Source organism: Mustela erminea, chromosome 7 (assembly GCF_009829155.1).
Source record: "Mustela erminea isolate mMusErm1 chromosome 7, mMusErm1.Pri, whole genome shotgun sequence".
NCBI classification, from domain to species: domain Eukaryota; kingdom Metazoa; phylum Chordata; class Mammalia; order Carnivora; family Mustelidae; genus Mustela; species Mustela erminea.
The window spans coordinates 6,174,140-6,199,159 of record NC_045620.1 but is presented as its reverse complement, the minus strand read 5'-3'; the positions used below and the strand labels follow the sequence as shown (position 1 = coordinate 6,199,159).

The 25,020-nt window shown below is 47.5% G+C and overlaps 1 long non-coding RNA gene across 1 annotated transcript; it reads right to left on the bottom strand.

Moving 5' to 3' along the window:
* Positions 1 to 17,362: 17,362 nt before the first annotated feature.
* Positions 17,363 to 22,121, bottom strand: LOC116594779. The gene is made up of 3 exons (XR_004287404.1): positions 22,073 to 22,121; positions 19,539 to 19,661; positions 17,363 to 18,645 (listed from the first exon to the last, which is right to left on the bottom strand). It is a non-coding gene; the product is annotated as an uncharacterized LOC116594779 (long non-coding RNA).
* Positions 22,122 to 25,020: the final 2,899 nt, after the last annotated feature.

The window sequence follows — 25,020 nt, the reverse complement described above, 5'->3', positions numbered from 1 at the left end:
TCGTCCCCCAGATGTACTCCGGACCCCTTTGCCCCTCCCCCACCCCTCCACCCACCTCCCCTCTGGCAACCACCGGTTTTGTTGCTCCGCGTTGAAGAGTCTGTTTTTTTTATTTGTCTCTTTTTTTCTTCATTTGTTTTGTTTCTTCATCGGCGCATCGGAGGGAGATCATATGGTATTTGTCCTTCTCTGACTGACTTATTCCACTCGCATGATACCCTCCAGGTCCATCCGTGTTGTGGCCAGAAGAATTATAATGAAAACAGGGGAGGGCAAAAATGCCAACGCATGTCTTTCTTCACCCACGCGGGCTCTTCTGAGAGAAATCTGCCAGCCAGGGCCGTGCGTCCAGTCCATGCACGGATTCCAATTAAAGTGAAACACGATCTTTACCGGCACGTGATCATCGATATGCATAAAGGTGACACCAAGCCAACATCGAGGACCCAATGACCCACATGTCTTGCTCACGTCACAGCCTTTAAATAATCCAAGACTCTCTGGCAAATCATTTCCTTCAGAGAAACGAAAGGCAACTCTGCACTCGGATGATTCCGTATCCACTTCACAGCCCCTCCGAATCAGTGGAAGAGCTTCCCATCACCCGACGCACCACGTCAACGGGGTCCTGTAAAGCCGTTTTATGTAGCTGGGCGAGTTCGTCCCAGCTCGGGCCCTCTTTGGGTTCCCAGTGACGGACAAGCAACCTGGCACTTATGAGAGGCCTCAAGGCAAGACCTCTTCCAGTTCGCTCTCTGAAAGGAGTCAAGCCTGGGGACCGCTCTGGTCACAGCCTGAGGCCCAGATACATTGTAACAACGGGACGTGCATAAGGGCAGGCCCCTCTGGAGGCTAGTTGAGGGGACTGGGGGAAATCTGCGTGTCCCTGACCCAGCAGAGGGCCAGAATGGGGCCTCTAAGAGATGGAGAACGTCATGAATGATTTCCGGGAACACAGAGGAGGCCAGCGTGTAGCTGACTGATGAACCATTTGCTACTGCACTGGTGCTAGCACAAAGAATTCTCTTCATTTGCCTGCATCCACAGTACTCGGCCGTATGTGTCCCAAGTGAACCCATTTACCAGTGAACTTGCTCTTCATTTAGAGACTGGAGATTCATCCTCACTCTGCAACCAAAGGGCAAGCAAATTTAAAACAGTCTGATTTCAATGCAAATCAACTTACTATGCTGTATTTCTCACTGATAACTTCTCTGGGCCCCTTTTATCAGGGGAAACACAGTTCAGTGCAGAAACCCCTACCTCCCAGACACCGGCTCAAAATCTAGACTCTGGCATAGCCTGGCTGTGTATAGATTCACAGCACGAGCTTATGTTTAAGAGGACAAGCTTCCTGCAATCTAGTTAACACTCCCCACATTTTTAGGAACATGGAAGAATTCCCAAGAAGGGTGAGGTCTCTTCAGTGGTAGAGGAGAAGAAATCACACTGTGTCTTTAGCTGCTAGAATGTGTATTACCGGTGCGCTGACTTCTGGTTTCGCCTCCCGCAAGAAAAGAGTTTGGACGCTGTCCCTCCCATCCTTATAGCAAGAAACAGCTTAACAAAGTGAAAAGCGATGTCTGGTCTGGGACCCAGGAGAGAAGTGAGGCCACAGGACAAAGCCACCCTGAAATCTGAAGAGGGGAGAATTCAAAGAACATGGCCAAGACCTCACCTAGAACAGAAGCCAGGGACCTGCAACAGACAGAAGAGTCAGGCGGTCGTCGGATGAATTGCTGGAGGTTAAGAATGGCTTAGCAGGTGAGGGGGTAACCATAGGGGAACCCCACGATTTCATGGGCTTTACCTCTAGAAACCCCACCAGGTTCTCTTGATGAAGACAGGTAGGATCCACCAATGGCTCTGACTAGAGAAATGTAATCCCTGTGAATTACCCGCAGAGCTTTCCTCAAAACACAGATGGTTTTTGCCCTGAGCCCCAACTGCCACACCCGCCAGAGGCCTCACGATACTCTTGTCGGCAGTAATGCTGGATGGCTGGATGGACGGATGAATGAACGGACGGTAAGTCATCCAAGCCCCCATGGAAATTATGATACAGAAGCTCCTAAATGTGTCCCTCGCAGAACACCCTTGCAAACACCTTTCAACGTTTAATAGCTGTGCCACGGTGTTAAAAAGTTCTAGTATGTTCAAAAAATTGGAGGGAGACGCTCAATTTAGGAAGTTAAACAGATTTCTTTACTCCAGGAGACCGGATCCCAGGCACCTTTCTCTTCCTAGAATTTTGGCACAGCTGTTATTAGACACTCGGTGAAATAATCAACAGGGAAAACATCACAGAACAATTCACGCATAGTCACTCCGCAGATGCTCACGGAGCACCCACTGTGTTGCAGGAATCGCTGGCATCTTGGAGGCAAAATGGGAGCAAATGTGAGCAGAAGTTTGCAGCCGAGGAAACAGACATTAATCAAGTCATCTCACAGCTAAGTGCAAACGCACAGTGGTGACCCTCGTGACCGTGACCACAGAGGAAGAGATGGAAAAAATACAACAAAGCGAACAGCTTGGTCAGGGAGGTTAGGGAAGGTTAACAACGGAGGTGAGCATTTCGGCATTAGGAAAAGTTAATGTGACCAAATGGATGGGGAGGGCTGGGGACCCCTGGGGATCTGGCAGAGGAAAGTGTTACCTAATGCCCCTGAGTCCTGTCGAGAGAGGGAGCCAGGCACCTGCAGCAATGGAAAGGGAAGCCAAAATGGCTGGGAGTAGGGGATTCTACCCTGCTCTTCAAGGACTGTAGGGACTTGTCACACAGCCGTGGATGCCTGACACAGGTCACTGGCTCAGAGAAGTCAAGGTTTCTGTGCTGAATATGCTCCCTGGACCCTTCCAGAGACAGCCCCACCGCTCTCCACCTGCTTTCTGTCCTGAACATCTTGTATGAGCTGCATCAACCAGGCCCCCTTGCCCTCTGGCTGTTACGTGGGTTTGGCCAAGGGGCAGCACTGGGTTAAAGGTCAGAGGGTGGGGGGGCAAGTGAGGTCAGCCTATCTGTCCTCTGCTCTCCCAGCTGAGCTGCAATCTGACACTGACTGCCTCCTCTCCCCAAGGCCACAGCTCCTAGTGTGTGGTCCCCTGCTATAGCCTCGGGTCTCCCTGGGTTCCAGGACACACTCTCCCCCTAGCCCCTGGAGGGTTGCAGGCATGACTGGCCTCTTGCTCTCACTGTCCATGGTCACTTCCCCCACACCCACTGTTCCTGTGATTAATCCCAGCCGCGCCTTTGCAAACGATCCTTTCCACTGACCCCTCATTCGTCCCCTTCGGAGGTTCCATCTGATTCGGGCGGACAGACCCGACTGCGCTACAAAGTAGCAGAGCTGGGACACTACGTTTCAGAAACTTAAAATTATTTTTTTAAAAAAACTAAAGTATGGGGGCGCCTGGGTGGCTCAGTCAGCTAAGCATCTGCCTTCAGCTCAGATCCTGATCTTGGGGTCCTGAAACAGAGCCCTGCATCGGGCTCCCTGATCAGTGGGGAGTCTGCTTCTTCCTCTCACTCGCCCTCTGTGACATGTTATCTCTCTCTCTCTCAAATAAATAAATTTTTTTAAGAAGTTAAACAAACTAAAATATCTGTACCTTCCCTCAAGAGATGTAAGCCCAGAGACTGGAAATAAGTCCCTCGGGCATAGGCCACCACGGGTCCAGATCTTCTGTGGGGAAACTGACTTAGCCTCTCTGGGCCTCAGTTTCCCATCAGCAAGAAAAACAAACAAACAAACAAACAAAAAAAAAAACCAACAACAACAACAAAAAAACAGGAATAATACCTACCGGTCACTGCACAGAAATGCCATGAGAAATGAACACAGAAACTGTGAGGCACACAGTCCACAGCAGCAGCCGGGAAATGACCACTACTAAAATGCCATCAACAAAATCCCTCATTTCGCTAAACCAACCTGACCCCACACACGCTCTGGTACTGCCAACAGCCCCGGGCTCATAGGACTCATCTGTTCGGTCCGCAGGCCCGCCGGAGGACACTAGAGGCATCCCCAGAGACCTCACCTGACCCATGCCGCTGGCACCCCAGCCCCTGCAGAGCTGCGGGGCCCGCATCCCTGGCCCACATCCTGCGCAACTCCTTGGCTCAAACGAACCACTCGGCTCCTCCGAGCACCGTCATTGTTCAGCGTCTCAGTGGGATTCAGAGACCCGAACAGGTCCTCGAGTCCTGTCACATCCAATTTCCTCCTCCTGGGGGGGGGGGGGGGGCATACATTACCCAGACAGTTCTTGAATGTGCAAAAGCGTGAGGGAGGGATAGAAGGAAACAGGAACCTGCACTCGGTGACATTACCAGAAACACGTTCTGACTTCAGATGATGGTTCTGAGAAAGGGCAGCCTCATATGCCACGTTTACTGCCACTCCGACTGTGTTTTAATGAGCCCCAATGACGACGGAAGGGCCACGTAGCCACGAATCATCGGGTCGCTGCAGTTTCCCAAGGACACGGGCAGGCTTGTGGGGTCTGATCGTTGGCAGAGAACTGGCTGGTGGACCCAATTCAAAGTCACTGGAAAGTGAGTGTGAGCTGGAAACAGTGCCAGGAGCCAGAGGGTCCCCGGATGGGGGCACACCACAAGCATGAGGGGTGGCTCAGCCGACAGCCCGCCGTCGCCGCAGTAAGACAGGCTGCACCCCGCTTCCCAGCCTCCGCCCTTGGAGCTCCAACCACCGAGGTCTTCACAGGCTCACATCCCACCTGTCTCTTACTCACTTAGTCTTCTGAGAGCCAACCCAGAGTCTCGCTGAAATAAATTTATTGTCACTAAACTTGTATACCACCACGACCAACAGAAGCCAGCATCACTTGCGGTCAAGAGAAAGCAACAATTAAAATAAACATGATGAAAACAAGTGTCCCTTCCAACCCCGCCGGAGGCTGTTTCCCATGGAATGGTCTCAGTTTGCCACGAGCTGCTTCCTCGATCAAACAGGGGAGGCTGGCCAGGGTTCAAGCACCAAGCAAGACTTTTTTTCCTCCTATAATCAGAATCGTCAAAAGAGAATGGAAAAGAGGATAACTTTATGACTGCGTTATTCAATTTTATTTTAGGCGAAAATCTCGAGTAACGCGTCCACACCCATCTTGCCGTGTAAGCCTGCGCTGCCCATCTGGGACACGGCGCTCTCCTGTGCACCCCGCAAGCCTGGCCCCGGCCTTTCCAGCCATAAATCTGGGTCTGTTGGGCCGGTGCACATGACAGGAAGTAACGATTGTGATTAATCTCTTCCAAGTACCATCTCAGTGCATCGCGTCTGCTCCCCCGGGTGCAGGCGCCACCCTCTGCATTGTGCCCAGACACACTGAACTTGAAGACCCACGGGAGAGAAACCCACAGAAACCCCCGCCCTGCGGTGTAGGACGACATCCCGACGAAAGGACTCCACTTTCTCTGCCACAGACGGGCTCTTCACGGCCAGAACAAGGTCGGAGAAGGGCTCTGGAGAAAGGGACTCATTCAGAGGACATCAGGGCCCTTGTCCTGATGAAGACACCCGGGGCTGGGGGACCAAGGCAGAAAGAGAAAGCTCTCCGTGGGTCCACAGAGGTCCTGCACTCAGCAGGCCGGCACCCTCTCTGCCGTGCACTTCTCCCCAGAGGTCAGGACCCTCCTCTGGAGCCCTGCATGAGCCCTTCTGCAGCTGCGGCCGAGCGCTGGCTGGTTCTGTAGGGCCCACAGGACTGACCTGGGAGGCCCATTCCCCAGCTGAACTGGCCGGAATGTGGCAAATCCACAGTCCTTTGGGGCGACCAGAGCGACGGGGATCACTCTCAGGCTCCTCTCCCGCGCACTCATCACGCCCCCACCGTGTGCCCGGCACTGCTCCACGTACTAACGGTGCAGCAGAGGAGAACCCGCAAACCCTCTACTCCTGCAGAGTTGATACGAAGACTGGAAAGACAGATGGAGAGCAAAGGCCTGAAATGTCAGGTGCCGGTCTGCTGGCCGTGAGGAAGCGGGTCAGGAGTGAGAAGGAAGGGGCTGCTTGACACACATCCTAAAGGTCCAGGAGGGTCTTTGGACTGCGGGCAGTTGAGGAAAATCTGGAATCAAATGAGAGAGCGAGCCCTGTTTGCTGGGAAGGAAAACTGTGACAAATGGCGAGACCCATTTTACAAAGGACAGGTCTGAGCCCCATGTTTAAGCAGCGGCAAGGAAGCCAGGGCGGCCACGGGGGCTGGGGGGTGGCGAGATGTGGTCCGTGGTCCAGCCGGGAGACCCCAGAAGGGGAGAGCTGGCATTGACTCTGAAGAGACAGTCGGCCTCTAGAGAGGTGGGAGCTGAGCAGCCGACACCATCTAACCTGTGCCAGAGAAACACGACTGTGGCTGGCGGGCAGAGAGAGCAGGCCGGGGGCCGGAGCTGATTTCGAGAGAAAGACGGGCATCCTGGTGTAGGGAGCGGCGGCGTAGGTGGGAAGGAACGGGCACATTTTGGAGGTGTCGGTGACAGGACTCACGGAGGGACTGAAGGGAAATAGGGAAAGAGAGGAGTCAAGGGTGACCCCACGATTTCCCACCTGAGCGGTGGGAACGTGCAGTTGCCATTTACGGAGACGGGGCGACCTGAGCAGGGGCCGAGAAGCCAGTGTTGGGCGTGTTCTGCTTGAGAGACTTAAAAGCTACCCAAGCAGAGATGTGCACTAAAGCAGCAGGAGCTTAATGATGCTGATAATAATATTTACCGTTTTTTAAAAGATTTATTTATCTGAGAGAAAGAGAACAGGGGGAGAGAATCTCAAGCAGACTCCCAACCCAGCATGGAGCCTGACGCGGGGCTCGATCCGACGACTCTGAGGTCTCAACCTGAGCCGAAACCAAGAGTTAGATCCTCAGCTGACTGAATCGCACAGGTGCCCCATTATTTATCATTTCTTGACCACCCAGCCTCTGGATCTCCCATTGCCCATGTCACCCTGGGTCCCTCTGATTCTGCCCTGGTGTCTCACACCCTAAGTTGGGGGTAGGGACCCCTTCTCTGTGTTCACACAGTCTGAAGTATCTCTCCCATAACAGCACTTAGCACACCTTATTATAATTGTCTCTTTCTGGTTTGTCTCCCCCCGGACAAGAAGTCCTATGACAGCAGGCGCCAGCTGCATTATTAACTTTTGTCTATCAGTCACCCAGTATGAGCTAAATCAATATTTTAGAGGCTTTCAAAATGCCTCTATCTTCACAACAACCTTGCAAGGAAAATAAAGATCTTCTTTCTCTGGACGAAGAAACTTAGACTCAGAGAGGTTATGTAACTTGTCCAAAGTCACTCAGCTTGGTCCAGGGAAAGGCTGACCTCTGAACTTGGGTCCCAGTTGGTTTCAAAATCCATGTTCTTTCCCCCATGATCTGTTGACTTTCCTGTCACCCACACAAGACAGAGTTTTAATATTGATACAGAACCTCCCTACAGCGACGCCCACAGAAGTGCTTTCCGTTCCCACCCCCTCGACTCTCTCAAGCCCCTGTGAAGGTGTCGCCGGCCCAGACTGGCTACACTGGGGACTGCTGAAAATGAAGGGGTGAGTGTCAAAGGAAGAAGAAGGGTGTCGGAAGAGGTGAGGACAGTCGGGCCATTCAGACAGGTTTCTTTTTCCATCCACACCTCGCTCTTCTTTCCCAGCCCCCCACGCCCCAGTCCAGCCGCCCAGCCCACGGCTTCCATGCAGACCAACTGGGAACCTCTGAAATTGAAAACCCCACTGCCTGTCCAACAGGCAGGTGAGCGTGTGACGCGGGGAGGTGAGGAGAAATGTGATCGTTTTCTGACAAACGGCTCATTTCCCTCATCCCAGAACTTGAGGCATTATGGGTAGGGGAGTGAGACATTCCGGGTTTTATCAGGAAAAGATGCCGTTTAGTCTTACTGTGCCACTTTGGGCAAGTGGCTTCACTTCTCTGAGCCTGTTTCCTCTGCTGGAATGAGTCTCCGTGATATTAATCTCACAGGTGATGGAGAGTTTGGGGGAAATTCCTATCAAGGGATCTTCAGAATCTGGTCCAGAGAAGACACTCAGAAGAAGACAGAAACTCATTGTGCTTGTGCATTCATGGACAGGAGGTGGCAGGACCCCCCCCCCCCCCGCCCAACAACATTCAATGGCAAAAGAAAACTAGCTGCCCCTCCGAGCAGCATGGCATCCCGGACCTCACCTGCCCCCCACAGGAGGACAGCATTGACAAGGCTCTGATTAACTCCGCCAGAGATGTTTCTAATTTAAACTGAGTTCTGTTGGACAGTTCAACTTGTCAGAGGAGAAGAGCACAACCATGGCTGACCTTTTCAAACAAAGCTAATTGCTTGGGTTTTAAGGTTATAGAGCTGAAATTTTGCCATATATTGATTCGGGGGTGCAAATTTCCCTCCGAATTCCTAATTTCCTCTTGAGGAGAAGGTAGGGATTTGTCGTGATACCTAGCCCATCTCCTCCAGGAGGAACATAAATATTCAGAAACTTTCTGCTTCCAAGTCAAGTTGGTCCATGACACAGTGTAATTTCTCAAGTGAACAATCAGACCCAACTACTTAACTTTTCATCTAGTCCGTCAGTACTTCCCAAGCACGTCTGGTGGGCCAGGCAGCGTGCTGGGCTCGGCAGACACGAGCTCATGAGCACAGGGGACGGGGTGGAGGCGGTCGGTGGGAGTCAGGTAATTACACAAATCAAGATGATTTTTGCGTTGGCTCTGGGGGTACTCCCAGAGGGTGGGCCGAGCGGGGCCATGGCGGTGGTGTCCCTGAGGCACTGGCCGAAGTGGGGGCTCTGTCGGGGATGTAAAGCCAAGTCAGTCTGCTTCTTAGTGTCACCATCCGCCCGAAATTTGAAACACTTTTGGTCATAAAATACCCCTCCCCCATGACAGACCTCTCTTACCAACCTTACCTTGGGTGCTCGGTGATGACAAAGCACAGGAAGAAACCACTCAAGTCAGTGAAGCAGGGATTCCGAGAAGGCACGCGGCCCATGCTGGCATGGGAAAGAGGGCAGCGGCTGTCCTGGCCACCGAGGGCACATGGAGCAGTGACCCTGGGCTACAGAGAGCAAGGGCTCCCGGAGCTGGGAATAGACGGGTAGAAGACCCGACAGCGGCGGGCAGGAGGGGTCCCGGGGAACAAGACAGAGTGTGTCCCAGAGAAAGGACAACAGCCACTCGGCTGCAACTGACCCACTTCCAAGAGAAGCAAACTTTCAGATTTTTAAATAAAAGAGACCCTATTTTTTTTTAAGATTTTATTTATTTATTTGACAGAGAGAGAGAGATCACAAGTAGGCAGAGAGGCAGGCAGAGAGAGAGAGGGGGAAGCAGGCTCACCGCCAAGCAGAGAGCCTGATGCAAGGCTCGATCCCAGGACCCTGAGACCATGACCCGAGCCAAAGGCAGAGGCTTAACCCACTGAGCCACGCAGGTGCCCCAAGAGACCCTATTTTTGAAAGTCGTGACAACCAATTTAAAAATCAGAACACCATATGAAAAACAAAGCGCATCCATTGGCCAAAATTAACCTTCTGATCTCTCCACTAGGGGAACCGGAAGAAATGGGGGCCAAGGAAGAAGGAACGAGATGAGGAGTCACATCCCTGGTGAGAATTAGCCATGGCTGCCTCGCCCGAACCCCTGGTCACACTCCTGGTCCCTCCGTGGCCTTGTTCTATCACATGGATGATCGCGTTAGGCTCGGCCACTCACCTCTCTTCCCCAGGACTCTGTCAGGGCCTCGGGAACAGAAATGACCCTCAACGACTCGCCATCCACTCTGGTGCTGGACAGTGTTGGGCACCTGGCGAGTGTTCAGCAAATGTTCCTTCGGTGGAATTAATCGGCTGGGCTCCCCATGGCATTACAAATCACCTGCCAACCTCTTCAGTTTACTCAGACAGTGTAATGCTTACCTACCCCTTCCTGAGCACCTGCCTTACCCCTTGGAATGACCCTGACCTCTTCACACTCCTCATCTCCATTTACCCTCCAACCCTCTCACAGTCCATTTCACAGAAGAAGAGATACAAGCTTGGAGAGATGCAGAAGTTTCTGAAAGCCACAAAAGTATTAAGTAGCAAAACTAAGATCTGACTCCAGGTCCTACCTACCCCATAGTGCAAAACTGTAACCACCATGTTCCACGCAGGTACAAGCAACAGAAGAGCACCGAGTAATAAAGCTATTTTTCCCTGAGAGCATGAAAGCTCTGCATAGACGCGGCCGCTGTCACTTGTTCAGACAAATGGCTGTGGGTACAATTTATCTAGCAGCACATTCTCTTGCCAGCGTGCCACATGCTTCACATGGGACAGAAGCTCGGTTGTACTGTCTGCCACCTCACCAACACCTCGCACAAATGCAGACCCACCAGCCACAGAACTGGACAGGAAAGAGCATCATGCAGCCTCTTATTCCGGTTTCTTCTATTAAAGCACAGGCAGGTGTCCAGAATATGGGATTGACTGATGAAAGCAGGTTGCAACGACATATGTATGATCCCCCCAAATAGTTATTTTTATTATATTAAAGAATGAAATCTTGTCATTTGCAATGACATGGATGGAGGTAGAGAGCTGAGTAAAATAAGTCCATCAGAGAAAGAGAGATACCATGTGATCTCACTCACAGGTGGAATTTGAGAAACAAAACAGATGAACATATGGGAAGGAAAAAAAAAAAAGAGAGAAAGAGAGACAGAGGGAAGTGAACCATAAGAGACTCTTAACGATGGAGAACAAACTAAGGGTTGATGGAGAGAAGTGGTGGGGATGGGCTGAATGGATGATGGTTAAATGGATAAATGGGCACTAAGGAGGGAACTTAAAAAAAAAAAAAAAGTTATTTATTTGAGGGGCACCTGGATGGCTCAGTCAGTTAAGCGGCTGCCTTCAGCCTGGGTCCTGGGACTGAGCCCCAGTGGGGCTCCCGATGGAGGCTCATGGGGGGGCGACTTCTCCCCCTCCCTCTGCCTGCCTCTCTGCCTGCTTGTACTCTCTCCCCCTCTGGCAAATAAATACATAAAATCTTAAAAAAAAAAAAAAAAAGATTATTTATTTGAGAGAGCGAGCTGAGGGAGGGGCAAAGGGAGAGAAGCCGACTCCCCACGGAGTGAGCGCCCCCGAACAAGGGGCTCAGTCTCATGCCCCTGAGATCATGACCTGAGCCAAAATCCAGAGTCAGACGCTTAACCTACTGAGCCACCCAGGAGCCCCAAGCAGGGCTCTTTTTACAACGAGCACCGGGTCTTGTGTATAAGTGACGAATCACTAAATTCTACACCTGAAACCAATATTACACTATATGTTAGTTAACTAGAATTTAAACAAAAACTTGAAAAGAATACATAATAAAAATAATGATTTTTTTTTAAATTTTACTTAAATACACGAAATTAAATGGGTCTGTGCGCACGTGGAGAAAGGTGTGCCAGGAGACTCTGTAACTGACGGTGGTGTCTGGGGTGGTGGCTGGACAGAATAGCAAGGGTCAGGCATTTGCTTTTCCATTCCATATTGTTGAATATTTTACTAGAAGCATATATTACTTTGCATTTAGAGAGAAGATACCCAAAAGGGAGGCCATCTGTGCCTCTGGAACTTGTCCTCCGCAAGGACAGCCTGGCCATCCTAGGTTGAACCTGTCCGGTGCAGCTAAGCCTTCCCTGGATCCACCATGAGTCCCTACCTCACTGGAGACACCGAACCACCCACAAAGCCTCCAATGTTCCAACAGGGATGGCAAGACAGGGCACACTCACTCATTACCTTCGGATGATGACAATGATGATGATACCAGCAATTGTTGCCACCATTTACTGAGTACTTTTTCTGTGCCCAACACTCAGCTACAACTTTTTACGTTAACCCACTTAATCCTCATACAAACCCCGTGATGAGGCTTCTGCTGTTATCCTCTGGTGCTCAGACGAGAGGAGAAGCACACACCCTCCCACGGCTATGTGGCATGTCCAGGATTCAAACCCAAGTCTGTGCCAAACCCTCCAGCCACTGGCCCCGATATTTTCAAGGACACGCTGGAAGAACAGGTGCTAGTGCACGCTGCTGCCAGCATCAGCGCCATCAGCGCCTTCACCACCATCTCACAGGTGACCAGGCGCCAAGTACCGAGATATGGTGACAAATGTTCTACATAAGGTCATTTACTCAACAATTTGGCCAACATAATCCTCCTATTAAATAGGCAGCACTGGGGCACCCGGGTGAGTCAGTGGGTTAAGCCTCTGCTTTCAGCTCAGGTCATGATCTCAGGGTCCTGGGATCAAGTCCCGCATCGGGCTCTCTGCTCAGCAGGGAGCCTGCTTCGCCCTCTCTCTCTGCCTGCCTCTGCCTGCTTGTGATCTTTCTCTCTCTGTCAAATGAATAAATAAAATCTTTTAAAATAAATAAATAAATAAATAAATAAATAAATACACAGCATTGCCTTGTCTTTACAAATGAAGGAAATGGAAGTTTAGAATGGTCAATGACCAAAGTGGCAAATCAGAGATTACCCACAAACTATAAAATGGTAACAATCAAGCTTGATATGTAACTTCACTCCATCAGAACAAAGATAATTTACTATTTGATTTTGCTTTAAGTTGGTCTCAAGGCCTTTCAGTAAACCATTTTTTTGTTCTGTAGTTCAAACCGCCAGAGTGGTCCAGTTTCCTCTTCTATGATGATGATGATGATGACGGTGATGATGATGACGGAGCATTCAGTTGAGTCAAGAGAATGCCTGAGTATTTGTCCAATGGAGAAATGTCCTTATGTTTCACAACAATAGAGAAGGAAATCCAAACCTTCCCCAGACATCTGCCATCCTGACTATATAAATAAAATGTCAGTGGAAACACAAATCATTATAAGATCTATAAATACAAGAACACACTCTACAATGATATCAGACATGCCACCTATGTCCCATGTCAAAACCTGAGGCGGAAGACACAGCTCATAGGAACTAAATAAGTTACCATCTTCCCATTCCTGCCACTAACCTCAGGAAATCATTATATCTGCAAGTGAAAGAAAACTTTTATATTACAGAGTCATGACATTTTTAGGCTAAACAAGATCTTGGAGGTCATCCAGTCCAACCTTGGCCCAGACGTGTCAAGGGCCTCCCCATCATCAAGCGGCCACCGTAGACTCCAACAGAAACTGGATTCTAACAGGGGAGCCTTGCAGGGGAACGAACTCCATCCTACGTGACCCTCTGGACAGCACCCCGCTCCAGTTCCAGCAAATCTCCACATGCCATTCCCAGAGCAAGAGTTTGAATCAGAAAGATTTTCCCAGTTTACTCCCTAGTTCCGCTGATTCAGAAGGTAAATGAGCTGTAGGATAGGAGAGACTTCAGAGAGGGTAGAAGGCCTGGGTATCACCCAAAGTTACAGGATCCTCCCCAAAAAAACCCAAAAAAAACAAACACACAAAAAACTACATGTCTAAGAACCCAAGACCTTTGAATGCTCCACACAAAAGAGACAGAAAACAGCTAAATGAACCAAAATGATGAGTGAATGAATATCTGGGTGTAGCCAGAGGCCCGTGTGATCTTGGCTGACACTCTGTATCTCTATCGATTCCAAAACATAATAACGACAGTACAATAAAACATAACCAAAAGGAATCCAAATCTTTACTCATTGTCATGAATCTTGATAAAACAGAATATTATTCATATACCTTAAACATTTTTGAAAAGGCTTTGCTTCTGCTACCCACCACCCTCCACATGGAAAATGACTGATCCCAGACTCACTTCTGAAACATTTCCTGGAAACCCAGCCTACATGGTGCTTCCGACCCTTTCTCCTCCTCCTCTTTCCCCCAATTTTTGCTGGTTTATTGCCTGCTGGTTTATCATGTCGCTCCCGTGGGCCTCTCTGACACCATTCCTTGCTGCTCTCTCCCCTCTCATTCCTCAGATCCTGCTCAAGAAAAGAAAGCAAGGGCCCAACGCCCAAAGCAAAACTCACTTCCTTTCATAAGGCAGGGGCGAGACTGAAAAAATTGCAAATTAATCTCTTTCATCCCCTTTATACACGAATGTACATGTGTTTTTTTAAAGATGTCATTTATTTATTTATTTAACACAGAGAGAGACAGCGAGAGAGGGAACACAAGCAGGGGGAATGGGACAGGGGGAAGGAGGTTTACCGCTGAGCAGGGAGACCAATGCCGGGCTCAATCCCAGGACCCTGGGATCATGACCTGAGCCAACGGCAGATGCTTAATGACTGAGCCACCCAGGCGCCCCATGTATATGTATTTTCAAGATGTATTTTTTGCAAGTCAACTTAAAAACGTACAATTGCCTTTTGATCACAGCAGCTTGTGGCAAAACTGTTTACACTCAACAGCCAAGAGCTCGTACAGAAATTCGCAGCAGCGACGAACTCTGTCATCGGAAATTTTGAAGAAGGTACCGCAATCAAGTGCAGCAATCTCAGTCAGCCTCTTTGCGTCCAGGGAGGAAGGAATAAAAATTACAGAAGGGCTCACTTATTAGCAGACAGTCCCTAAGCCCTGGCTGAAGTCAGTGCACTACAGAAAGAGGAAAGTCCCTAAAAGAGTATTGTTTAAAAAATCAAAACAAAACGAAACGAAAAAAAAAAAAAAACACTGCTGGGTTGCTTGATATTTAATTTAATTACTAGGGGATAAAAGTTCAAATTCATTTTTCATGACTGAAGCCAATTTTTACTTCCTTTAATTACAGTGTGCATTAAAGACCCTCTTCCCCAGCTCTGTTAATGAGACTAAGGAGAGGCGAACGGCTTCACCTCAACACGGAACAATCTATGAGTCTGTGTTAGTTTCCACTGATGGAGTTTCACAGATTGTGATCTGCTGACCTCACACTCAGGCCAAACACACAGGGTGGGAAGGCCTGTTTGGAGGAGGTAGGGAAAGAAAAGGAGTATAAACTATTCCGTTTGTTCATTTGACACCAGACAGATCAAACAGGAGAACAACAGTCACCACGAACGTCTCAAACTTACTTTTCTTTTGTTACCCAGGGACATGACTTTTATCTCACAATCCTAGTAACCACAAACCCCAGGACTGCCTCGTGCCCCGTCTCCAGGAGCACAAGATTTAATTTGGGAAAAATGCAAACTGCTCTTTGATGATCCCTCTCTCGGTGTTAAAAAAGGCTTTACGTTCACAGATCGATCTGAAAGAAACCATTTTAAAAGCTTGTCATCGGACATTGCTGATGCTGGCTAGGGTGCCCTGGTGGGTTTCACCATTATTAAAACAGCAAACGAAAATAAATAAATAACATACAACAAAGAGGGAGCCCATGTGAGGCCTGAGTAACACAGTGATTGGAAAATCATCTCTGCTTTGGTAGAAGATTGGAATCTAGAAATGCAACCATTTTCATCATCCATATGACCCTTTGTAACTGATTTCAGCGATGGCCCGAAATGGAGGGTGCCTGCTCCTTCGTTACCCACAGTTGATAAATGTGCATCAATTTTTCATTTTGAAGCGTTATTTCCTTTTGCAATTTGCCAAGTGCCTTTTCGTGCCCCATTTGAAGACTGTCCCATGAACAAACCTCCTTCGGGGAAGACAAGTTAATTATCTGGCTGCCATTCTGATTGTTGGCTGCTGGAAATAAAATTCTTCGCCAGCCCTGATGGTGAAGCCACCACCACCATTTGACAACGGTCTCAAATTCTCACAGGACCGGTCACACATGAGCAGGAGAGCGATGACCAAGAACACACACGTGGAATCAGGCAGACCTGGGCTCCAACGCTGCCCTTACTTTGGGCAAGTTATCTAACCTCTATGAGCCTCTGTTTTCCCCATCTGTAACATGGCAAGAGTTCCTATGTTATAAGTTGATTATAAGCATGAGACAGCACAACGTGTCCCTAGCTGTTGGCTCACAGCAAGCGCTGAACCAGTATTTCTGTTCTGATGAACCGTAACAACCAAACAGTTCCCTTCACTCACCAGAAGATACTGAGGGAGGTGATTTCATGACGCGTCCCAAGGCATTACTGCAGAAACGCTTCCACACGAGACACAGTTTCTCACCCTGCAAATGCTGAGTGGTGCATGTTGGTGACTTCAGGAAGGATGCTGCCAAATGTGTCTTCTGCGTGTGGAGCTATCGCCCATGCTGCTCGTCGGGGAGACTTTTCCAAAGGCAGACAGATATTCCTACGTACCTCCTTTTTCCCTTACACACACACACACACACACCTGCAGCTTGCTCACTAACTACTCTCTTCTATGAGTATATTCTTCTTAGTCATCTAGTTATTAAGAGTGGAAATGGAAGGCCTCTGGGACGGAGCCATCCCCCTCGTTAAAATAATTAGTTGACCGTAAGACAAGAGAAAGAAGGGAGTAGAAAAGTCCCTTTGGTTTGGTATTTAAACATTCAAGCCGTGGGATGCATATTCTAATCTGAGTTTCAGAAGAGGAAAATAAACACTACAAGAGCCAAATATGTATTAATTATGGCTTATTTATTTAGTGCTACTGATGCGTATCAAGCTGTGCAAAAGGTAAATTGAAGGGGGAAATAAGGTCCCAGTTCAAGAGAGCGAACCCTCCCCAAGTACCTCCACCTCTGAATATTTTACATCGAGCTCAGTGGCTGATGATGATAGGAAAATAGGAATTAAATCCACAGTCAGGGGCAGGAGGGTAAAAAGAGAAAGCTAAAAGAAGCAATTCCAACCCTGTTTAAGATGTCGGCCATGCCCGGGGACGTCAAGGGAAAGTTCCCCAGCTCCCCAGAACCCTTTGTGAATGGGGAGACGCAAGAGTCCAAGCCCACACAGCAGTTCAGACCACCTTCCCCCAGAGCGCTCCACTGGTTTCTAATCATGCAGAGAGAAGGCTTGGGATGCTCCTAACAAGGCATCCCCCCCCCCCGCATTGAGTTAACATGAAGGAAATCCACCAGTCCTGACAGTGGCATGAGAGAGCTTGTAGGAATGTGGTTTTTCAAGTGTTGCTGCTTGAGACATGCCTGCTGGAAGATTCTAGAATCCTGAACCTCCAGGCTGGTGTGACTCATTGCAGAAGTGTAAGAATCATGGCACATTCCTCTATTGGGTTTTCCCAAAAGACTTTATTATTTTTTTTTAATCTCCTTGATGGGGGTATAATGTACATATAACACAATTTACTGGTTTTAAAGGCACAATCTGATTATTTTTTTAATTTAAATTTAATTTTTAATTTAATTTAAATTCAATTAATTAACATATAATGTGTTATTGGTTTCAAAGGTACAGGTCAGTGACTCATCAGTTGCATAAGACACCCAGTTCTCATCAGATCATGTGCCCTCCTGATGTCCATCACCCAGTTACCCCGTCCCCCCCCAACTCCCCTCCAGCAACCCTCAGCCTGTCTCCTATGATTAACAGTCTCTTACGGTTTATCTCCCTCTCTGGTTTCATCTTGTTTTATTTTTTCCTCTCTCCCCCTTTGATCCTCTGTTTTGTTTCTTAAATTCCACAAGTTAGTGAGATCATACAATAACTATCTTTCTCTGACAATCTGATATTTGACAAATGTGTACAGTCATATCACCACCAGCAGAAATCATGACGAGAAGATGTTCATAACCCCAAAAAGATCGCTCATGCCCGTCTGCAGTCAACCCCCACCCCAACCCCAGACCCTCGCAACCACACTCATCTGCTTTCTGTCAACATAATTCTTGCCTTTTCGAGAATTTCCTGTGAGGACTCTTGTCTCTGGCTTACTTCATTTTCAATACTGCCTCTGAAGTCCATTCATGTTTGTAGTGTGTATCTGTTGTTCAGCCTTTTGCCCATGGTCCAGTACTCCACTGTGCAAATACACCACAATGTCCTTATGCATGGACATTTGCATTATTTCCAACTTGCCGCTGATACAAACAAAGCTGCTACACACATTCAAGCACAAGTCTTTGTGTGAACATATTTTACCTCTGGGGGGAAAACAGCTAGGAATGAAATAGCTTGGCCCTCTGGTGAGGGTTGCTGACATTTGTAAGAACATTTGTAAGAACTGCCAACATGTTTTCTAAAGCATTTTGCTTTCCCATCCTTGTCAACACTTCTTACTGTCAGACTTTAATTTTAGCCATTCTAGTGAATGTGAAGTGGTATCTATTGTGACTTTAATTTGCATCTCCCTATGATGTCAAGCAACTTTTCATGTGCCTGTTTGCCATTCATTCCTATTCTTTGATGAAATGTCTGTTCAAATATTTTGCCAATACTTTAATAGACTGTCTCTTTTTCTCCAATTTATCAATCATGTTTTCCCATGATTCATTGTTTTTATGTCTTATCTAACAAATCTTTGCCTAACCTAAGGTTAAAAAATATTTTCTTCTATAAACTTTCCATTGACAGATCTTACATGTAGGCATATGACCTATTTCACTTTAATTTTTGTATATGAAATAGGGTAGGGATTGAAGTTCATTTTTGCATATAAATATCCAGTTGTCCCAACACCATTTTTTGGAAGACAATTCACTTCCCATTGAACTGCCTCCACACAAAGCTAGTGAAAACCTTCAGGTCAATGGGCTCACCAGCAGTAGCTGGAAGTGGGAGGCAGTGATGAGATGATCCTAAAATAATGATAGACGTGTTTAATACACATATTACAGACTCTTATGCCGCAGTCATTTAAAGTGATGATAAAGATCTATATTCATTGATGATAAAAAGATATTTAATAAAGTATCACTTAAAGCAATGAAAAATTTATCACTTAGTAATGAAAAATTTATCACTTAATAAAAGTGATGAAAAACCATATTACAAAACAGAACAGATTTAGGAAGACTTCACGTTTCTAAGTAGAGGAGTAGACAATAAGAAACACAAAGCCAGGCACAGTTGATCTCAGGGTCATGACTGTGAGTCCCATTTAGGATGTAGAGATTATTTAAATTAAAAAAAAGAAGGAGGAGGAGGAAGGAAAAAAAAAACAGAAACACAAAGACAGACCGACAAAAGATCTATTCCAAAAGTTCATCGTGGTCATCTCCAGGAGCTGTATTAAAGATGATTTATATTTTTTATACTTTTCTAGTTTCTCAATGTGTGTAAGGGATATTTTCATATTAAAAAGACTTTTCAGTTTTGAAAGAGTGTCATGGGCAGAAAGAGACAGAAATGAGGGTGAGCAATAACTTCTAGCTCCAGCTCTGAAGGGCTAAGTCGGCCCATTTATTACTAGAAAATCTTAATGAGTCTCAGCTTCATATGAGCAGCGTGGAGAGAATCTCACTACGGTTCCAGACAAGGCCCCTATTATCTGTAAAATACATGCTGACGTGTGTAATTCTTAGATCTGAGGATGCAAAAGTTGAATGTGTGGCAATGAGAAACATACAAATAATGGTAGAAACTAATAGTCAAGCTATTTCAAATTAGTTTTTATTCAGAGTTCGTTGTTTATGGCCATAAGGCAGTATCAAGCTACTGTCTACAGAATCTTGGAGTGACTCCTAATTACCTATAATTGGCTTTTCAGTCTTGCAGACTATCTGCAGTGGCTCTGGAATTGGCCCATTCATCCCAGAAGCTCTCCAGCTGAGTGGGATCACGTAGCCCAGCATCGATCCAGAAGAGTTTAAAACTGATTCAAAAAAAGAACAAGGTAAAAGAATGGGGGATGGTCAGCCTAGAAACAAGAAGCCTAGATCACTGCCTGCAGATTTTTGGTAGTGATGTTATTAACCAGCCAGGCAACAAAGGGGGATAAACAAATTTAAGATTAGAAAGATTTCACTTTGGCCGCAGGATATCCTTTCTTCAGAACATGATTACATTCATTCACCAAAGACTATGGCTCAGGCCACGTCCACGGTTCTTCAGAGATGACCAGCTGGGTCTCAGATTCTTAGGGGGACCCATGGGGAGCGTCCTTTGGATTATTGAAAAAATAACCAGACTTTAGCAATCAGGTTCCAAAATGTTAACCAAATATCAAAATCATCACTGAGTCCATCAAGCAACACCTGCTGAAAATCAAATCTAGCCGGGCCACTGCCCATTTTCGCTCAATGTCTTCTATTCTATAGAGCGCTTTCGGAAGTGCATCTGAATGAGCACATTCCGTTAACGTGTGTGACATTCAGATTTCTTCCAGCGTGAGAAATAGTACTCCCGGCCTTCACCGCTCTGGCAGTCATAGACTCTCTTCCCCCACACCCTCTTCACCATCACCTTTTCCTACAGGTGCCCATGCTGCTGGCTGAGCAAAGAGAGCAACAGAAAAGAGGAGGAAAGAAACGAGGTGCTGGGGAGTAAGATGGAACAAGTTCTGCAGGTATGGCTTTGTGGGGGTAACCGCTGCTGAAAACCGTTTGCAAGTTTGACTTAAGAAAGTATGTTCAGGGGCATCTGGGTGGCTCAGCCAGTTAAGCACCTACTTTCGGCTCAGGGGAGGATCTCAGGGTCCTGGGACTGAGCCCTGTGTGGCCTCCCTGCTCAGCGGGGATCCTGCTCCCTCTCCCTCTGCCCCCTCCCCCCCCTCAAATAAATAAATAAAATCTTAAAAAAGAGAAAGAGAGAGAGAGGAAGGAAGGAAGGGAGAAAGGAAGAGAGAGGGAAAAAAAAGGGAAGAAAAGAAAAGAAGAAGAAAAAGAAATTTCAAGGGCACCTGGGTGGCTCAGTCAGTTAAGCATCTGATTCCTGATGTTGGCTCAGGTCATGGTTTCAGGATTGTGAGATCGAGCCCTGGGTCAGGCCCCACAATAAGCACGGAGCCTCCTTAATATTCTCTCTCTCCCCCTCTCCATCTGCCCCTCCCCACTGCCCACACATACTCTCTCACTTCCTAAAAGGAAAAAAAAAAAAAGGTAGTTTCACACAGAGGAGTCAGAGTTCTCAGGAGAATCCCATTTTCACCCACTCAGATATTGACTGTTTCAAGGTTTCTTAAGTGAGGACTTCTTTTGGGTCACAGATTTCTGCCTTCAAAGATTGTTAAGGAATAAAAACCAAGTGATCCATTAAACTGCATTACTCCGCTTTCCTTAACCTTCCCAACAAACCCTCCTATATAAATTTCTTGAGTTGGTATACAGAGAGGAAATGGAGGTACTGTCAGCCCATCATAATAATAACAGCTAATAATTACAGAACATTCCCCATGGACTGATACAAAACCAGGTGATTTTGTACACACGTCTACAGAAATCACCTCATTTTATCCTCACCCTAACCTAGGAGGTAGGTTACTATTATCACTTCTTTTATGGTCAGGGAACTGGAGCTCAGAGAGGTTAAGCAAGCAGTTCAAGGTAGCACAGCAGTAGAGTCCAGGTTTGGACTCTTCATCAGCCTACCCCTAACCTGGGCCATAAGCCACCCACTGTCTTACATGCTTTACAGCCATGAAAAGCAGAGTGCACCCCAGTAGCAGCTAGTGGCCTCATTGAAACAGGCTTTCCGAGGTCTTACATCTTCCTTTTGCTTCAGAGTAAGATTAACCTACACAGAGCTCTTCATAAAATTACGTTTGATCAGGACAGAGGAGCAGTGAAGCCATTGAGACTACGTGTTGTGCAAGCTCATGGCAGGACAGAGCCCCCTCCAGCCCGTCCCCAGCCACCAGCATCGCCTTCCCAGTGGAAGCTTTTCAGATTTTTGTGCAAACACACTGTGGGGGTTTGACACGGCCCACCTGACAGCAGACAGGAGACTTCTGTCTTGTGCTTCAGGAAAAAAAGAAAAACGAAGAAACAAGAAGGAAAACCAAAACAACAAAACCAGGGGGAAGGCTAGTCATCTTTTTAGCGCCCATTCAATCCATTCAGAGTCACAGATGGCATAAAGGATCAACCAATTATTTTCGACTCAAGAAAAAATTACCGGTTAGACAAGAAACCAATTCTACAAGCCTTCCAGCATCTAGCAGGTCAGCACTACAAGCTCCACCAGGAGAGTAATGCGAGTATTCAGGATTATAATACTAGCTTCCCCCCCCCAGGGGGGTTAAGTGATTTACCCAGTTTATCAACAACAACAAGGATTTAAACCCACGCCTGTCTGAGTGCACAGCCCGAGCCACCAACCACTCTCCTGGACCAAGAATTAGCATGCATTTTCTGTAAAATGACGTAAATATTCTCAGCTTTATGAGTCACGATGTCTCAATTGTGACGTCTCGGCTCTGCTTTTATAGCACAAAACCAGCCACACACAGCAAGTGAACAAATGGGCATGGCCGGGTGCCAATAAAACTTTATTAACAAAAACAGGTCACCAGCCCGATTTGGCCCAAGGGCCACAGCTTGCCAACCCCCTTCTATTCTTTCACAGAGGAGAGAAGATTTGAGCTGAATCTGTTACAGATCATCCGTCAGTCTACTGAGGCTGCCGTGACAAAGTACCATAGACTGGGCAGGCTTCGACAACAGAGATTGATTTTTCTCAGTTTTGGAGGCTCGTAATCTGAGACCGAGGTATGGGCAAAATTGAGATGGCTTGAGAGGGTCTGAGTCCTCTCCCCTTGGCTCCTAGATGGCCACCTTTCCCCCATATTCTCCCACGGCCCTCTCTCTGTGTCTGTGTCCTTAACCACCCCTTCCTACAGGTACAGGAGTCATATCAGTCATTCAACGACCTCCTTTTACCTTAATTACCTTGTTAAAGAGCCTGTCTCAAATATGGTCACATTCTGAGGCACTACAGGGGTTAGGGCTTCAATATATGGATTGGGGGGACACAATACAGCCCATCACAAATGGAACAGATTTCAACATGTGAAGAGAGGAAGAAAAGAAAACTAATGAAAAGCCCAGGGGTTTATAAATGTCTGTGTAAGTCAGCCAGACTTCATATTGGGTGCTTAGGGAACTTTCTCTGAAGAAGTGATATTTCAGTTGAAGTTGCTTAAGAGTACTATCAAGCAATCAAACCAACAAAATAAAGAGTTTTTACTGGCTCATGGAATTGCAAAGTCCATGCATAGTCCTAGCTTCAGGTATGGCTTGATACAGGTGCTCAATGTCACCCACAAAAGGTCATATAAGCAGAAAAGTACCTTTATTTGTTTAACAAACATTTACTGAATTTCCTTTTCACATCAGCTCTCTTCACACTAAGGGTTCCCCAACGAAAAAGGCCCTCAAGAAGACTCTAGGCCAGCAGGTGCCACCACAGAACAGACCCTGAATGAAGGTAAAACCCATACGGAAGAAAACAGTGCTAGAAATGGAGAAGAGGAGAGATTTAATGACACTGATGAAGCACCTGCATCAAGCCAAACCTGAAGCTACCACACTCTAAATTTTTCAATCCCATCAGCAATTGAATTATTTCAATCGAATTATTGAATTATTTTAATCACCAATAATTTCCGTTGGTCTTATTTGCTGCATTTTGCTGGTGTATGGGGATGATTTCAACTCAAATATCCCTTCTTCAGAGAAAGTGATGCTGACCATCTGCAAGACTAGGTCTTCTTTATAACCACCCATAACCCCCAGTGCTTTACCTCCATGGCACTTATTACACCTGCAAATAGATTATGTAATCAATTTCCTTAACAGCTACCTTCCCTGGGAGCTCTATGTTGGCACACAGTGGGGGCTCTAGTCAGTTATTTTTTTAATACAGTTTTTTTAAAGCAGTTTTAGGTTCAGAGGAGAATTGAGCAGAAAGTACAGAAAGTTCCCATCTACTCCCTGCCCCCCCACAAAACACACAGCATTGTCAACTATCAACATCCCACACCAGCATGGTCCAATTTTTATAATCGATGACCCTACATGGGTATATCATCATTGCCAAAAGTCCCTAAGTTACATTAAGGTGAGCTCCTGGTGCTGCGCTTTGACAAATGTACCATGACATGCATCTGCCACGAGGGTCACAAGGAGTAGTTCCACTGCCCTGACCACCTCGGCGCTCCGTCTACTCAGTCTCCTCCCTCTCCCTCTCCCCAAGCCCTGGTAAAATTGACTTTTTAAACAAGCCAGAAACCTATGTGTTTTACGCTCCTGCACATCTGAGATTCTGGGTACTGTTCCGGTCCTTGCCTCCGGCCTCCAGGGTCGTGCCTCTACCAGTCTGGGGCTGGGACAGGACCGACTCCCAGCTGAGCAGGCAGGAGCCCAAGGCACTCAACAGCAGCTCAGGAAGACGGCCTCGAAACTTCCCGGCTTATGCCCTCCGGCCTCCATTCCACTTTTAAACCAGCAAACCAGCTGCTTGCTGTCCGGAGTGCCAAACGGCATCTGCAGTGAGGCATGATTCTACCACTTCCAGCAGATTCACTTAGTGTAATGTCACAGGTAAATGCAGCGAAACCTGGTAGATGTTCTATTTATGGTAATTGCTCTGAAATGTTACCAGCGCGTCTCAAAATATAGGTGTTGTCTTGAGCGTGTGACGAGAGGGTGAGGTATGCTTCAAATTTTCCCCTCTTCATCCCGGAACCCCTCCCGGAGCAACAGGCTCCCGACAATTAACGATTCCCTGTTTTCTTGGTTTATTCCAAGGGCAAGACAGACAAGCCTCAAGGGTCGGGTCTCCCGATCTGATCTTTCCGATGCCTCTTCTGTAGTACCATCAGGGCCGATGTCCAAGAAAAGAATACAGCCTGCTCCAGGGCCTCGGAAGAACACCTGCCTGCTAGGGTTCCTGACAAAGACAGACGGGACGTGGGCGCTGCTACGCCAGGTGCTCTTCCACTTGAACGTGACGATGAGCGTGCTTCAACGGCCACTGACTTGGGCATAAGGACCAGCAGCGCTGAAGTTCCAATATCCACCTCCTGGAGAAGTCATGAAGCCCCATCGCTGGCTCTGCTTGGCCCTGCCCGTGTGCCTGGTCCCCCATATCTCCCGTCTCAAGCCGTCTCCCTCCCCATCCCGTGACCCAAAACCCAGAAGGACAGGATGCTCAGAGATGGGCTGGTACCTGAGCTCTGCAACCTTACACAAGAGGCCTTTATTGTGCCAAGGATCCAGTGAGAGAGGGAATTC